The following is a 17,725-nucleotide window of genomic DNA, read 5'->3' as shown; positions in this document are numbered from 1 at the left end:
GCGAGAGTTTCGCGCTGGATTTTTATTCAGATATCTTAACAACGAAACGAAGTAAGGAAAATGACTTCTACGGAGAACGGACATTCCTTTCCTGCTACACTCATTACGGTTGCAGCGAGCAGACAAAAAATGAGAACACTGCTGATACTACGAATGATTAACATGGACCAAAGACGAGGTTTGCACCGCAAGCCTCATTTCACGTTATTTGTGGCAAATTGTTAGATGGTATTTTTCAGGCCACAGGGAAACGTATTAAATAACTTTACTTAAATAGACCTCATTGGCGTTCATACACCCATTGTGTCACGAGGAGTTGTTGGCGGCTCGATGGTATACGTAACGGCAAATTATGTGTGTATATATATATCTTCGTATACGCAGCACAAGTAACGAATTACAAGTCGCAATGAGTCGGTGATTAATGCACGAAATTGAGCCCGGCGTGCGCCAACTTCAAAGCGCTTTCTCAACTTGAACGTCATGCAGTGCCGGCACGCTGACGAAGAAAAATGAGCAGAAGAGGACTTTGAGGCGTACGAAGTGGCAAGGGAGACGGTTGAACCACGTGTCTCAGTCCTTCGTTCGTGGTGTTTTTAGCCACGTATTTATTGGAATGCGGGCCCGTCAGAGAACCTTCCTCCACCGCAGGGCTGCATGAAGCAACAGCGGCACCCACGAGGCCGATCAATGGACTAGGGAGGCAGGAACACGTTGCCATGGCAGCACGCAGCGACCTTGAGAAACTGCTCCCGAGAGAGAGCCAGATTAATTCCGCATGACGCGCCGCGGCGCCAGATGCAAGCAAACCGCTTTTCCTTCGGGCTCACATTGGCGGAACTCGACGACGGAAGTGAAAGAGCCCGCGGAGCCCATTTCCGTATCGAATGGCACTTGTCTCGAAGCAGGGACAAAGGAAAAAGAAAAGAAAAATACGGGTTCAATGAGTCTGTTATGGTGTACGGCCGCCAATGCAAGGCTACCACTTGACAACTGCGGTTCACGGGCACGTTAGCATTCCTTCGCGTTAAATATCTATCGCAATGCTCCTCGCCCAAAGGCTTTACAATGTGCAGTTACTTTTACGATGGAATTCTATACTGCTACTGCACTGCGGCCCTGGCGCATCGCAAGTTGTAAGATTATAACATTCATGCTGTCTATCGTGTAAAGCTATTGTGAACAGGGTACAGCAAAAGCAAGGAACGCTCCACAAAGACGGCACTGTGTACAAAAAGAACGTGCATTCCCAAATCGGCATTTATTTCTCGAATACTACAAACTACTGACTCAATTACGCTGCCCTTGTAGCAAATTCTATCGCGTTCTAGGCCATGATCAATATCGCTTGCAACCACAGACAATCAGTATTGAAATGATCAGTTCGGCGTTATTACTAAAGCGTACCACATGAATTCGGTAGCGACTATAGAGAACTGCGACAACCGCCAACAATCTTAGGCGGCCTCTTTCCAAACAGAATGGAGTAAAACCTTCTGCAGTGGGCGGCTGAATGTAACTGCGAAGGAAGGATGAAAAATGCCTGGCGCACTGACATAAAAACCCGACGCGAAAGCTCAAGCTACAGAAAAATAGAGGTAAGAAATGCAATAATGAACATAATACGGCTGCAAGAGAAACGCGAGCATGTGCCTTTTTGCACGAAGCTGGCTCCATACAAACACTATAGGCAATCGCAGAGAAAGCAAGCTTGTCAGAATTAGCGATTCAGATCTGTAGGGACGTCACTCGAAACGCCCACTGCCGAGCAAACGAAGGTCGCCTACAAGGGCGGCGGTTTATGTGCGCAATCAGGAGACGGGAAAGCGAGCGCGTGGCGAAAGAACGAACGTACGGGAGATATCATGGTCAACAAGCAGCCAAGATCGGCTGAGTGGCCTTCGCCAACTTTACCTGCAAGGAACGAAAAAGTTGTTTTGTCCTGTGGTAATGCGACGAAAACGCAAGCTGCTCCGTTCTACAGAGAGCGATCAAGAGTGGAAAAGGTGACACGAGCGCACCGTCGCGCTCCCGACATCTATGGCTATAAACGAAGCATTTAAGCATTTCTCTGGCCATTACTCAAGCCCACAGCGGCTGCATCACAAAAAGGCGGTAATGCGAGGCCTTAACCGCGGGCCATCCAGCTCTGGGTCGTTTCCTGGCAATCGTGGAAAAGACAACGACGAGCGCTAAGTGCCTAGACGACAGTTTGGCATGCGAAAGCTGCCGTGCGTGGATTCGTCGACGGTATCTCACTAATACTAGCTATGCTGTTGGCGATAAGCAAGTCTAAGGGCGCAACTTGTGCGAAATAATGATTTCTCCGAGCATAGCCCTCAAATAAATTCAAGCACATGCACTATATTATACCGAATAAAACATGTGTCGAGATCGCGTGAAGAACTGAAGTGTTTTTCCACGTGCTGCGTCCAGTATGGCGACAGTATGTCGATTTTCTTTTCGCCCCCTTCTTGTGGGTGCGTGTGTTCATTCATTCTGAACACACGTAACAGCACCACCAGACTGGCTGGGACATAAGGAAGAACACACGACAGCACGGGCTGGCTGTCGATTCACCGTCTCCGAGTTGTTGATTTTTACTTTTCTCCCCGTTCACGCTGTTTCACAAGCTAAAAATTACATCCACAGTTTGCTGTGGTATGGTTCCGATTCGAGTCCGCGTGCATTATTCCTAACTTTCATAGGTGTCGCACGCAGAAGACATATGCGGCGTGAAGTCACAACATACGTCCACCCTCCAGCGACCACGCAACTCCACGCACTGCGCTTAAACCAAGGAAGGGTCACAGGAACGGTCGAGACCGATTAATCACGGCCTTCTGCACGACAGACCGCAGAACGTCCGACCATTTTCAACGTCAAACTCCGCGCCCCGTCCGTCACGCAACGGGGCGGGCGCGTTCTTTTGGACGAATCTGCCCGGACGCCGGACGCCTTCCGACACTTCCCCAGTGAGGTCCTTGCCGGAGCGGTCGCGACGCAGGATACTTGAAAAGCGACCGAGCGTGCGGCGGCCGTGCATGCGAGGAGGCCGAATCATTTTGCGCCAGGGATGGCGCCCTTTGTGCCTGGCCAGCAGGAGCGACGCTTTATGGAGACATGCCTCGCGGAGCGTGCATCCTGTGCCACGCGTCGCGGCATTGCTCGCTCCTCGCACCTGGCTTCGCGGACGTGTCATGAAAGCGCCATCAAGGCAGCTCCGAACAGGTGCTCCCACTGTCCGTCCCGGTGTGCGGCTGCAGGGAGAGCCGTATACAAGCGTGTAAACAACGTCCAGTGCGCCTCAAATAAAACCTGGATGGTCAAGTGTTCTTATGTTTAGCATGATCCCATGGGGGCGACTTGGCGTTAGCGGCCGGAAGAAGAAAGAAAAGTGTTGTCGTGCGACACAAACTAAACGAGAGCAGTCAAGATGGACAACATGGACTCGATGTTTCGGGAAAATACCGGCTCAGATGTGACGAATTTCGCCGGTTTCTGTTCATACAGCAGTAGGGATTTTGAGGTTGCGAAGCATGGTGGCTGTATTGTTTATGCAAGGAGCTTGGAAAACTTAGCATTTCTGTAGACGGCATAATGCCACTCCTACACTGAACTGCTCTTGTGCACACGATTGATAGTCTTTTTGCCGTGCCAGATATGGCCGAAAAAACGTCACGGCATTTCTTAATAACTGTGAACGTGTATTTTTTTTTTCTGATGGCGAAATCAATTCATATGGAGGATGGGACATGGCGGTAATGACGTACAATGTATAATTAATAAGGTTATGTTCGTCAGTAGTGACTGCTATGAACATAATAGTGTATTACGAAGCATAAATTGGTGTCAATGACACCAACATTAGTGCCTCGGCAAGGCCCTTGAACACAACTGTACACAAGGGCTGCGAGGCATGTGCTGCATAAAGTGACTGCATTGCAGCTACAGCCTCCAAGGGGAGGCTGTGCTACAAATAGCCTTCTAGTGTATTAGTTTTAACTAGTTCGATTAAAATTACAATTTTAATAGTGTATTGAAGTTTGTTTAGAAATAATGTTTGCTGGTGGTACAGAGAGGGGAAGTATTATCTCCGTGGTTATATTTCTGGACACTTAAGAAGAACATGGATGACTGCCAGTTTGCTGCCACATATATCGCACTTCGCAGGGGGGTCGCTACCAGTCTGGAGATAGGGGATGAGTGCTGTACGTTACGTCCCATTCTTAGTCTACAAAGCAGTACTTCCTCGTCGAGTCTCGCTGTTTGCTCAGACACCCAGTTTCATAATTTTGGTTTGATTATGTGTAGCTTATTTGATACCCTTCCACTGGCTCTTGCAACATTTCCATAGCCTATAGTCGTAAAAACGGCTTGAATTCTGTGGTCTGTATACGTATATGTACGTTTGCGTTAAAAAAGTTTACAGACGTTGCCTTTTCATCAGCAGCTACGTTGCCCCGTATGCACATGTGTGGTAAGGCACCCATTACAAAACAATTATTTGGTTGCTCATGTAAGCTGAGCAACATCCCTCTGAGAACACTGAATGAGTCTGATGACAGCCCCTGTGAGACTAGCTTGCTTGGTACGTTTTACGGCAGAGTGGATTGCAGATGATCATGGGAGGGAAGCTCGGTTTCCATCAGCCGGGTGTGCCGTGTCATCTCATAGTTTTCGTGGGGGCCCAGCCAAAATCGTCGGCGTTCCTCCTCACCAGAAGGACCATCAAAACTTGACAGAAACCAACAGATGTTCATGCGTACCTCATCAGTGCATGATGTACTGGTTATCGACTATTTCCAATGCCATTTTAGTGTCCAAAGCAGCGGCCCCGACAACGAGAGACGCCGTACTGAGAGCTCCGGATTGAGTATGCACTAGCGGACACAAGCCGAACCGTTCCAGAAAAAAACGTCTGTCACCTACAAAGAAAATCTAAGTGGCACCGGAGAATTGAATATGCCAAAAACTCGATACGCGCAGTGAAGAGCTTGCACTGGCACGGCTCATATTCGGCCACGTAGTGAGACCTATGTTCCGCATGTGGTGACGCTTTAGCCCTTACAAAAATGGGTTTAGAGAGTCTATAGACTGTTACATACACTTTTGTACAGGAAGGTTCAGTAGAGCGCTTGCGACCTGAATGTCCAACGAGACGGAATGTCCAATAGTGGACATTCAGGCTCGTTGGACATTCATTCTGGATTGGATATTCCGTCTCGGTCGGAAAATTAGAATGAGTCGCCAGTCGGAGGGACCGAAGTTGTACGTAATAGATTACATGTAAGCCGGCAAAATAGCCACAATATTGTGGGCAACGAGTTTGCATACTTTACTACACCAGCCTTCTGTTGAGTGCGCTATTCGGGCATTTATTTAGTGCACCCTTTCCGTCGGTGGAATCCAAACCCACAATTTTCGAATTACGCGTCTGATGCTCTAAAAATAGAGCTACGACGGAGGGCGCTCCCTCGTTGACACAGTTGGGTATTTATGTGCGTTTGATCCCTCGGAGTGTTAGCCAGCGCAAGTCGTAGCCGTATTTGTAAGGTTGCGAGTTCGGATCCCACTGACGGAAAGGGTGCTCTTTCGTCCATTTTATTGCTTTCAATTTGGGTTATAGTATCATTACACTAGCGTTACAAACAACAAATAATGTTCCTCTGCTTTCTTTCGCTAAATTGGCTGTTTTTTTTTTTTTAACAAAGAAAGAAGCCCCTCAGAACAGTTACCCTTATTTCGCACTTTCGTAGCGAGGGCTTCGTTCCGGCGTACGTGATGCAGCCTGTGAGGGTTTATTGGTCAGCTGCCGCCTCGTGTAAAGATCACGTGCCTCGTGACGCCCTCTGCCAAAAAATGTTTCATACTCGCCGCCTTGCTACGAGTAGCGCTGGCAGACACTCCCAGGGACTAAACGCACATAAATACCCCACAAAGTGGACGAGGGAGCGCCCCCTTTCGTAATTCGTTAAAGGGTCAGATTTCTGACATCCCACAAAGTATATAATCAAACAAAATAAAATAACATATGAAATATAAATATGAAAACTAAATATAGAAATGAAAAATAAAACAAACACAAGTTGAAATTACGATAAATGCCGTAAAGCAAATTAACAAGGGAACGAAAATACGATACCCGACGGCACAGTGAACATTTACAAAACACAAAGAAAATGCGATCTTCCGTTAGGCTATCTTAACGCAATGAATCAGTTTTCTGACAAATTTCGAACTAGGAAAAGTTCTCTTCTAAATTGAGCATTCCGTCTCGTTGGCTATTTCGTCTCGGTTGGACATTCAGCCTCCTTGGACATTCAGTCTCGGTTGGACATTCCGTCTCGTTGGACATTCAGTCTCGCCGGTCACGTGACCCGTTGGACATTTCGTATCGTTGGATATTCAGGCTCTGAATCTCAGTAGAGCAGCACATTGCTTACAAACAGTTCTTCGCGGCGAGCACTACACGGCTGGGATTACGCAATCATTTTTCCCCTCTCTCTTCTGGAATCGAGCTTAGCTCGCTTTACGCAGATGACACAATGACAGCAAGGCCGATGACACGCCAGTGAGTCACACAGTGTGTGTGCGCAGGTGCCCCAAAAACAAAGTGACGGGCTCGCTCAGTTGACGGCGCTCCGCGGAGAGAGAGGCCCGACTGGCGGCGCCGCCGAAGTGGGTCAGGCCCGGCGGCCAAACCGGTTGACGGCGGCGTCACTGGGCAATTCAAAGGCCATCAGGACACGCAGTGCACACACAAAGACGGCGAAGGCCGCCTGGCTGCTCGCCGCCGGAGGCCAGGGACCTCCCAACGGCGCCAAAGATGGCGCCGGGTTAGGCGCCAGAGAACTTCCAAACACGGGAGATTATCCGCTCACACTAAGTTGGCGTCGCGGTGCCGGTCCTATCTACGAAGTGCAACGTTGAAATGTTATGAATTTGCACGGCTGTAATGGGTTTAGCAGCTCACTCGGACAGCGTACACAGCCTGAAATGGATGCGTGGAAACGTATTCTCGCGACGCGACACGATGGTGACACCTGTGCCTTCATTACGTGAACGAAATGCCGATGCGTGGGCATTCATCTACAGTGATGGGTGTTGCACAGTGTGAACTGCCCTTTTTTGCTTGTAGGGCAGCGCAATAAACTGTTCCCAGATTACACACCTGGCTACGCGTGTAACGCGTTATCGCACAGCACGCTCTGATGATGAGCAGGGTGTCGAGGGTTGGGTTCCCAGCATGGGCGTTACGATTGTAGTGGAATGCGAAAACGCTCGACGAAGAAGGAAAAACCGAGGCGGTTTACCAAGAGCCCACAATGTCCGCCATAACGTGGTGATCGACGTGAAGCAGAGCGCACATTCACGGGCAACCTAGTGTATGCGTACTACGTCGCGTATAGAGCACGTGCTGACGGCAACCGCACACACGAATGCTTCGCCAACTCTCGTGGCACGGCTCCAAGAACGCGCCGCCGGGGCACCTCCAAACTAACTGGCAGACCCTGCCTTGTCATCTCGCACTGAAAAAGAGCACGCAGGTTGCTCGCTTGCCAACAACGGCAATTCGCGGAAAGAACCCTCTATCCGGGCTCATTCTTCACTGCACTGGTACACCGGTTACCAGCAGTCTCTCTTTGTTTTTTGTTCTCGCTTTTATCGAAGACCATAGTGTTACAGTAGCCGAAAAGCTTTCTGAGCGAGATGGTGTTCCCGCTGTATGAGTGTCAACCATGGACGTAGCCTAAATCCAGGCCCGTAGCCAAGGATTTTTTTCGGGGGGGTGGGGCACTTGCTGAAGGTCTGGACTATTTATAAAAACACCCATTTTCATTATTTATTTACGGTAAAACCGCCTCCATCACAATTCCGAAAGCCCCCGCCCCCCACCGACCCCCGGCTACGAGCCTGCCTAAATCCCAATCTATTGCTGGGATCAAAAATAAATACCTGGCGACAGCGTGTGTGTGTGTGTGTGTGTGTGTGTGTGTGTGTGTGTGTGTGTGTGTGTGTGTGTGTGTGTGTGTGTGTGTGTGTGTGTGTGTGTGTGTGTGTGTCAATAATACAAATTTTAGATATATCGTGAGAGGGGCGGGGGAGGGGGGTTGAGATCCAGAGCCTGAATGTCCACTACTCGACATTTCGTCTCGTTTGAACATTCAGGCCGCAACCGGGTTTTATACCCCCCCCCCCCCCCCAACCTCTGGCTACGCTTAAGATGTGAACTTAATTTGTTTAGCACTGTCCTCATTAAGAGTGTCTCAATGGACGACATTTACTGTTCATATCTGCAGCCTGCCAAGAGACGACACGAGTATTTCACTTACATGACAATACCAGCAGCCGAGCTGGTGCCCTGCTTGAAATAAATGTCGACTTCTGCGATTACCAAAAGAAGAGTGTGGTGTCCTCGAAGTACAGGATAAACGAAAAAAAAATTCTATTAGGGGCCCTATCCCGTGGAAGGCTTCATTCGGCCGGTCCGAACCTTTTCCGCGCATTAAGAACGAAAATAAACTGCACGAAGAAGAAATAAACTTGCAGACAAAAACATAAACGTAGCAACAGTTCACCCTTTTCAGATTAGAAAGCAGATACAGAGCATTATCTCGGCGCCGTTTGTAAAGCGCCAGTGCTTCCGGCGAGTGCTCAGGATGATGCCCGATTAAAGACAACTTCCGAGTCGGTCCTTTATTTTCAGTACTCGTGTAACGGGAAAGGTATAGTTTAGGGGAGTGATTTGTATCGTTTTGACCACGACAGCAGGGTCAGGCATCGGCGGCACGGTGATCGGAAGCCGAGGCCACAACGCCGAGGAGAAGCACACACAAAGATGCTGGGGAAGGAGTCGGCAATTTAGACCCGTTACCCCGCCCTCGCAACAAAGCCGTTCGCACCGGCGGCGGTCTCTCAACTCGAGAGAAAAAGGAAAACAGAGAAGTCACGAGCAGCACGCGCGCCTGGCAATGCAGCCCGATTGCGGCGAGAACGAGCAGCAGCTTCCTACAGAGCGTACGCGACTGCCAAGGATGGCCGGAATTTGCATGGCCCTATCGCGCCGGTGCGTGCTAGAAACTCGACAATGGGCAGGACAAACAGCTCTGCATGCGGACCTAGAGGTATATCGGCTTCTTTCGGCGGAAGCCACTTTTCCCGAATGAATGCCAGGTGTGAAATCAGGCCGTGCTATCGAGTTGTTGATTGCGATTACATGTCAATATATAACCCTCACCATCCACAATATCAATCGGGGCACGCGTTCTGGAGTAGCGCCTGATGTGTGGCACCGGAGAAGCAGCCAGGGAGGTTGATGGTACACCGAGTACATGCTCCCACCTCAAACCCCCGAAATTTGTGCATCACGATATTTGGCATAAAACTACGTGCGACAACACTTCCCGGCTGGCCCACCCCCGAATAAGACAAATTCTGGCTGCACCAATTCGCACTCTAAAAACAAAACTGCGGTATTGCATGGCGTGTACTGCCTCATTAGAGTCACATAGTTTCTTTACTACCGCGCGAACGAACTAGCACTCGCCTAAAAATGCGTTGCTTTCTCGTGCGCCTACACGCCATGCGATAGTATTCCAGATGTCGGCGGCGCCATGCCTCTCCGCCGCCGAAGCGTGGTGCTGGGTTGCATCCGGCGCGCAACATGATCGCTGGGGAATCCTTTCCGCAAGCCTTGAACAATGGGCGCGCAAAGTGGAACAATACCGGATCCCTATAGGCCCCATCGCCAGCCAAACAACAGACGACAGGGTGCACATTCGGCCACAGGCCTCGTGGCAACCGTTCGTGCCATAAGCACAGAAAATGTATAGTAATGCAAAATGCAGCGCAACACTCGCGAAATTATTGGGTGCGCAGCACATTTATTTATTTTACCCTCATGGCTTGCACATTACAGAGGGGAGGGACATATCACAGATCAAAATGCAATAACACTTGATACAGGAAACTCGAACAGTGGACATATTTGAACAGAAATGCTGAACTCTATCCATATGACAACGGCAATGAATGTAACGACAACAAAAATAAATGTAACATCATTAATTCAGGTTAATAACAAGTCAGAAAGGAAAAAACGAATGAAATACAATTTTATGAGCACAATAAAGTAATGCCAGACATGTCATAATAATAATTTGTGGGGTTTTATGTCCCAAAACCACGATATGATTATGAGGGACGCCGTAGTGGAGGGCTCCGGAAATTTCGACCGCCTTGGGCCCTTAACCTGCAATGCCAGACAGGTTATTCAGAAAACTCAAAGCATCATGTATACGTATAGCAGTAGCTGACTGTGGTAGCTGATTCCAATCGAATGTGGTTCTAGGTATGAATGCATGCGAGTAGGTTACGGCTCTTCAGCGAGTAACATTACTTCTTGTAGGTGATGCATACGCGAGACCTGTAAGTTCAATGGCGAAAAGAAAGACTATCTCAGAATGAAACGCAATTCGAGTTGTAAAGGTCCAGCTTGTCTAACTATTGTAACTATTGCGTCATAATATTCATTTATGATTTGTAACATAGAACAGCACAGTGAGAAATGTGAACCATCGGTTCAGATTAGCAGATGCTTGTGATACATAAGCGACCGAGAAAGACAAAGACACACCTGAAAGGATAGTGTATACGTGCGTTCACGGCTGTGGAACAATATGAGGAGCGTCCACGCACATTGTTACTTTTAATATAGCTTATATAATCGACGTGCAGTACACAAATGGATACGATCGGCTATTCAACTCGTGCTGAAATCAATCGTCGGCAGAGAGCACCACTTATTTCGTAATTCGCCAAGTTATAAATTTTTTGTGGATACCATAGTTTATAGGGTCGACGCCACGCTACACACAAAAGAAAAAAAAACAAAAAAAAAAAAAAACACGTGAAGACACAGATCTCGAAACACGCGAACAAGCATCAAGATTTTTCGAGGCGAATTGCGGTGTTTCGCATTTTTACGCAGCACGATGCATGGTACGCAGCTACACAAAACGCTGAATGCCGAGCCGTCATTACGAGCGTGTCTCCACTAACGTCCGCTTGTTGGCAAATTTTGCAAGTTCGCATAACGAGTTTCTTCATTGTGTGCAGTCGTTATAGTGAGCTCTTCGCAGGCGTCGGAATAATTACGGTCTCGGGCCGCGTAGGTGCGCCAGAAGATGATCAAGCAGAAGTAACGAGGTGAAAGTTTGGCGCCAGTGTCGAGCACAATTACACGTCATCCATACATTGGAAGCGCGCAGCAACGCAGCTGGTCTTTCGCGCTTGTTTTCCCCGAACGCCCAGCAACACGGCCGACGCAGATTCTCGGCCAAACGTGCAGCGCAGTAAAGCGAGAAGCGGTGGGAACAGCGGCGAGCACAGGCGCGCTTCTGTTTTCCCTGGCACCGCCAGAGCGCGGCAGCCATTGTTCTCGCAGCCAGACAATGCACGGCAGTCTGAAATTGGATCGTGCACGACGGGGGCTTCCGATACGCGCTTCTTTGGAACACGACTCGGCGGCGGCGGCGACGAGAAGCGCCCCCGTGGAAGCTGCACTGCTCTCGGAAACATGCATCGTTTGGACGTGCTTACGAGGGGCAAGATTTAAAGGGCCCGTCGAGATGGAAATTAACACGCGCGCAATATGTGAGGTACCTCGAGTTCTCCGGAATGAACAACGGCTTGACAAACAAAATTTATCTAAGAAGATTGTATAGCGCACTCAAACATTCGGTGCACTCTATAGACTATATTCTACACATGGATTTCATTGCTGCCACATTGGGCTGTTAACTTTGCCGTTTTGAATTTTTTACTAAACGAACAGTGAACGAACAGCCCAAGATAGCGACTTCCGTACGTAAAATCGTCGATATGTCTGCTTCCACCAATGCTGGCGTACAACCGCGATCATTCTTGCCAGCATTTTTCCGGCGTACGTACGACTTGATAAACCTGATCGAAGGGAAAACTCCGATAAATACGTAAGCTTTTCTCAGTTTAAGGAAACGGCTTCTCAGTTCCTTTGCCGCTTGAAAGTTTCAAATGACGTACATGTGGGTCCGCAACAAAGTACGAGACGCATGCAGGTTCACAAACAAAGGCCCCGAAAGTTTGTTATGGTACAATGCTCTGCACCGATACAGACATTTCGCAGACGTTCACCCGCCGATCGAGTCATGACGCACGTGTTCCAATTCGTCGAGTGCAGGAGAGACGTCAGCGGATAGCAGATGCTTCGGGAGGAAGCGGTCGACAGCTGACGACGATAACATTGATCGGCGAGAATGATAACCACAAAGACAGCAAGTGCGAGCAACGGAAATGTGTGAAAGCAACGGAAATACGCAAAAAAAAAAGAAAAAAAAAACTATTGCAGCATTAGTCTTTACGAAATGTCTAATGGATGAACATATTCCGATGCTGAAATCGTGTAATTGAAGCAAGTCAGTCGTCCAAGAAGCGCATAGGAAAACGATCAATTTTCGACAGGTGACCTCGGGGATCACGACGAACACTGGCGCGAACGTAATGCAATATAACGTGTACCGTTTCACGTTATTAGACGGGAGCGATAAAAAGAAATGACAAGCTTACGATCAGTGCCGTGTATAAATAGCATACGACGGAAATTCGTATTCCGTTTGGAGACTACAGGAGAAGCGCGGTGCAGAACGTGCCAGCAAAGAAATTCTGCCCGGTGCGGCAGCCAATACGCCCTTGAATGACACCGCGCGCGCACACACCCTCTTTTTTTTTTTTCTTTCCTTTCCGAGGTCTTCGCCATTTTATCATTTACCTCCGCAGCCTTTTCGCTCCTTCCCCGAGCGTCACTGCGACTCCTTCGGCAGCGGAGCTTTTTTATTTTTCCTCTTGCGGGAGGGAGACAGCACCGAAAATGGTGCGCACTAACAACCTCGCTGCTGGCGGCGCAGACGAACCGGCTTCTTTCGATCGGCCGCACGCGATCCGAACGTCGATCTCTGCGCGGCCTTGCATAATTCAGGGGGTCCAAATTGCCCTCGCATAGAAGGGGAGCGGGAAAAATGCGAGGGAAAAAAAAAAAAAAAACCGCCGTGCGCATCAGCTTTCGCTCGCTTCCTCGACGGGTCATCCTTCTTTTGCGTAGCGCGCCACCGAGCACGGAAGAAGTAGAAGCGGAGTACGTGCCGCACGAAAATGGCGCGCAGTTTCGACGTCGCGGAGAGACAGATGATGGATGACGTCCATGCAGAGTTGTTGCCGAAAGGGCCACGGTGACCCCTTGAGCTGCCCGGCACACATGCTCACTCCCCCTCGCTTCCGGCAGCAGTGCACGCGGACGAATGGCCGAGCGAGAGGGTTGCGGCAGTGTTTTTGCGGCTTGAACCTTACGCAGACACGGCGAGACTGCAGACGGTATAACTTGTAAAGGCGAACCATGAAAGCAGGCCGCCAGAAGCAGTTGTCCTTGAAAGGGACCGCAGTCAATACCACACAACAGCTCGTGTGAGCACGTTGTGAAAGTATACCTTCACATTGTTAACATACGTTACTGCCAATTTTTTTTTTCTTTCTATAATACACGAAACGCGCCAGTCAGAACGACACTGCCATATTCGTCAATTTGCGATAGGTTTTTTTTCCCCACCTTTTTTTTTTTTTTTTTTTATAGCTCACCACATTGACGACGACACGTCCCTTCGAAGACATCGGGTAGTCCAAGTAGTTCAACGTGAGGAAACATTCAAGTAATAACTGAGCAACATTCTCGAACAGAGCTGCAGGCGAGGAATTGTCGCACGAGAAACAGCGGTTTTTGCCTAGATGTAGCAACGCAGACGTAATCTGCGATATGTACAGCCTCCATCATTTTTAACTATATCGCGCGAGCGTCGACCACACTAGAGTCACTGGAACTGTGACTCTAGACTGACTCAAGACTAGTGACTCTAGACCGCACACAGTATCAGCGCCTTACAACGGCGATAATATGCGAAACCGCAGCGTGGCAGACGACGCTCGCGCGATATAGTTAAAAATGACGGAGGCTTATGTTACCATTATTCCACGTATTCCAGATATTTCAATTCTATTATCATACACACACCGCCATCGCATGCACGCCACTGACCGTGAATCTTAACTCAATGATTTTACTCATTTTTATTTATTTATTTACACATACTGCAGCGCTAAGTGCGCTATGGCAGGAGTGGGTGTACAAAGATACGCGGAATTTTAACAAACAAATGAAAATTATGTGAAGTGGTAAAATAATACAGATGTACGATTATACAAGGTCAAAAGTGCACAAACATGTGATAAACATGAATGAAAACAGAACAAAGAAACAATGCAACTCAAGAGCTAACACCAATGGCAAATAGACGAGGGTATATTACAGACGCATGTCATGGATGCCGGCTACAAAATTGGGCGATGGGCGGGAACGAATAGAACCAGGTAACCAATTCCAGTCTTCAATAGAACGGGGGAAAAACTGAACTTGAACATGTTAGTTCGAGCATAGTAAGGCGTTAAGTTTAAGTTGTGATAGCTTCTTGTCGTTGACTGAGGTGCAAAGTTTATGTAGTCCTTGTCATTTGATAGTTCAACTGAAGACGTCACGATGCTATGCAAGAATTTTAATGACTCTATTCGGCGACGCGAAGAGAGCGAAGTTAAGTTCAGTGAAGAAAGCAGAAGAGGGTGAAAAGTCACAGCCATAGCGATGAAATATGAATCTTACCGCTTTTTTTTTTCTGAATTGCTTCTATCCCATTAATCTCGCATTGCTTGTACGGGTTCCACACGACAGATGCGTAGTCTACTACTGGATGAATGAGTGATTTAAAAAGAGAAGCTTAGTTTCCTTCGGAGATTTAGATAGAGTGCGACGCAGATAGCCTAGTTTTTTTTTAATGCTTTGTTACATACATAGTCACTGTGCTTGGACCATGTCATATTATGAGTAAAAATTGTGCGATTAGAGCCAGCAATCACGCACAACAAAGCGATGGAGTTCTTAGAAAATCGCCAGACATCTAGACAGCGGTGCTAGATCCGAGATGACCAATAATAACGAACTGTCAGCCAACTTGTCGCAGAGAGTTTTCGACAGGGCCTGGCACTACAATAAATATGTCCCTTCGGAAAAAAAGGAAGGCAGCGGATTCTTAACAGCCTCTCCTATTCCCAGTTATCGCAAGTTATTTACAAGCCACAAGTACAGTTCTTTGTATTTATGCGCATTATTAGATCACTGTGAATATAACTACAAGTGATTGGCCACCAAACATTGTTCCCCAGCCTCTGACTTGCAGCTGTGCGACATCACGCCTGCCACCTGCCGTCGATTCTGATCTCGGGGCAAGAATTCTTCGCACCAGAGTTTCCACAGGAGCTTCTCTTCGCCATAAGGAAACTTGCACCTCGTCATCACTGACGTAGCAGGCGGGGCACCCCCCCCCCCCCCATGAAATTTTCCAATTTTGCATGTTTATATATACACGTACACACGAACACACCTAAACTATGGTTGAACAGCCCCGAAAAAATTTCTGGCTATGCAACTGCTCGTTACACTTATAAGGCGCTACGATTACCCTCAAACGACACGATTTAAACCGTGTATATCGACGCGGCAAGAGTAGTAGGGCGCCAATCGCACACGTTTCTTGCCCATTCATCCGCGTCAATCACGCCCGAACGAACTTCTCGCGCTGCGCTGCATTCGTCACCGGGCGAAACGATCTCTCCTCCCAGGGAAGAGAGACACTTCCGACGGCCCCGTCACGCGACCCAAGAGGAGGCCTGCAGGGTCGTTGCGCGCCACGCAGCTGCCCCGGCGGCGGCGACGAAAATAGACACGCCAGAAACCCGCGCCCGGTCACGTGCACCGACAGAGTAGGGGACGCTGCTCGCGAAAACATGTGCGTTCGTGCGCACGCACATCAACAGGTTCGTCCGAGCGAACTGCAGTGTTCCGCCCGCGACACGACCAATGAATCGCGGATGCAGCGAACGAGAGAGATGGTATCAATAACGCGGCGAGGCTCCGCAAAGTGACGACGAAGGTCCTACACTCGTCGGGATGCCTCCACTAGTAGGAGCAACGAAAATGCACTCAAGGTTCGGATGACCACACCCACGCTCTGCACAAAAATTCTCGTTATGGTAATCGGGAAAAACACCTAGGCATCTAGACATGTCTGTTGAATCCACGTGTCGTGAGAAATTGCGTGCTTAGAAACAAACGGCTTTCTTCGGAAGAAAAGTACAGAGCTTCGCGTTATATACACAGAGCCGCGGAAAAGCGGGATACGCACGGAAAAACGGGAAGTGACCATCACATGCAACGAGCAAATAAAGGATGCAAGCGCAACAAACGGACAATAAATTGGAGAGAGCAGAGTGAGCCAACGATGCATGCGGAAGTCCAGCGTGCATAGTATCAAAGGGCCGACGAATGGGATGTTTTGCCGGTTCGTGCCAATAGTTAGCGGGAAAGGAAGCCGACGTTCACCAAGTGCCAATATATGCGCACGTCCCGCGCGTACTAGCGCTCCTCGTCTGCTGGCCAAGTCGCAACGGTTGTCGCTTTCTAAAACGCCTGCACAAACTCCGCAGTTAAGATTGGCACTAGTCCAGTGGGTACGAAACGATGCACACGCTGACAGACGGGGCGACGTGCCATCCGGAGAGAACACAGCGGATGTTGCATGGGACACTTGACGTCCAACGTGCTGTAAAATCACACAGATTTTGCTGAGTGGAAGCCTCCAAATGTGACGCCAGCTCTGACCACCAAACGGATTTATTCAGATTTCGGGTATAATGTACTGCCGACTAACTCAGCTTTACTTTTGCACGACACTACGACGCATTTTTTTATTTCTTTAAGGACTCTAGTTACGAACCCGACGACGAGTGAACTGCTGTACAGTTTACAGGGGCACTCAAGGGAAAAAAACATTTTTTCTCGTATTAGTAAATTTCCATTTTACAATAACGAAAGCACGTACCACACTTGCCGCTTGAAGACGCACAAAAAGAAAGTGCAGGTAGCAACGCCAACTTGAAAGGGACACTAAAGAGCAAAACGATTTTTCTCGCATTAGTAAAGTAGTCTTCCACGATACCAAAAACACCACGCTTGCTGCGAGAAGACGCTTAATAAGAGAGAAAGCGCGCAAAAAGAAAATACAGGTGGCGACGCCACCTTGGAATTCCCGCACCATTTGCCGTGAGGTCACATATTTTTGACGGCGCCTGCTTGGGCCTACGTAGTTCCTAATCGGTTAAATCGAAGTACATTGTCCTCTGAGGGGGCCAGACTTGACATAACGAGCTTGTGGAAATTTCGTCGAGCCAATGGCGCCAAAATACGTTAAATGCTCTTTGAAATCTCTTACGTCACGAATTACAAAGTTCGGCGCGAAATTTAAAAATGAAACTTTGTACTTGGTTTTCTCCTCTAATAATAAATCTATGGTGGTGAAATAAACTACAAAAGAGTTCTCCGAGCATACTTTATCAATCTAAACCAATTCATGTTTCTCTTTAGTGTCCCTTGAAGTTTGCGCAACTCGCTGTGACGCCATATATTTTGATGCCATTTACTAGGGCCTACGGAGTTTTCAATCAGTAAAAATGAAGCACATGCTCCTCGGAGGAGGCCAGACACGTACCAAGATTCGGGAAATCTTGCTGGACCAATGTGGCCGAAACA

At 48.5% G+C, this 17,725-nt stretch overlaps 1 protein-coding gene across 2 annotated transcripts in view; it reads right to left on the bottom strand.

The window, feature by feature from the left end:
* LOC119379177 (probable JmjC domain-containing histone demethylation protein 2C) overlaps positions 1-17,725 on the bottom strand; it is a 230,472-nt gene that overhangs the window by 96,913 nt on the left and 115,834 nt on the right. The gene's annotated exons all lie outside the window — the stretch shown is intronic.

This window comes from Rhipicephalus sanguineus, chromosome 1, assembly GCF_013339695.2.
Source record: "Rhipicephalus sanguineus isolate Rsan-2018 chromosome 1, BIME_Rsan_1.4, whole genome shotgun sequence".
Taxonomy (NCBI): Eukaryota; Metazoa; Arthropoda; class Arachnida; order Ixodida; family Ixodidae; genus Rhipicephalus; species Rhipicephalus sanguineus.
This window is presented reverse-complemented; position numbering and strand designations above follow the sequence as displayed.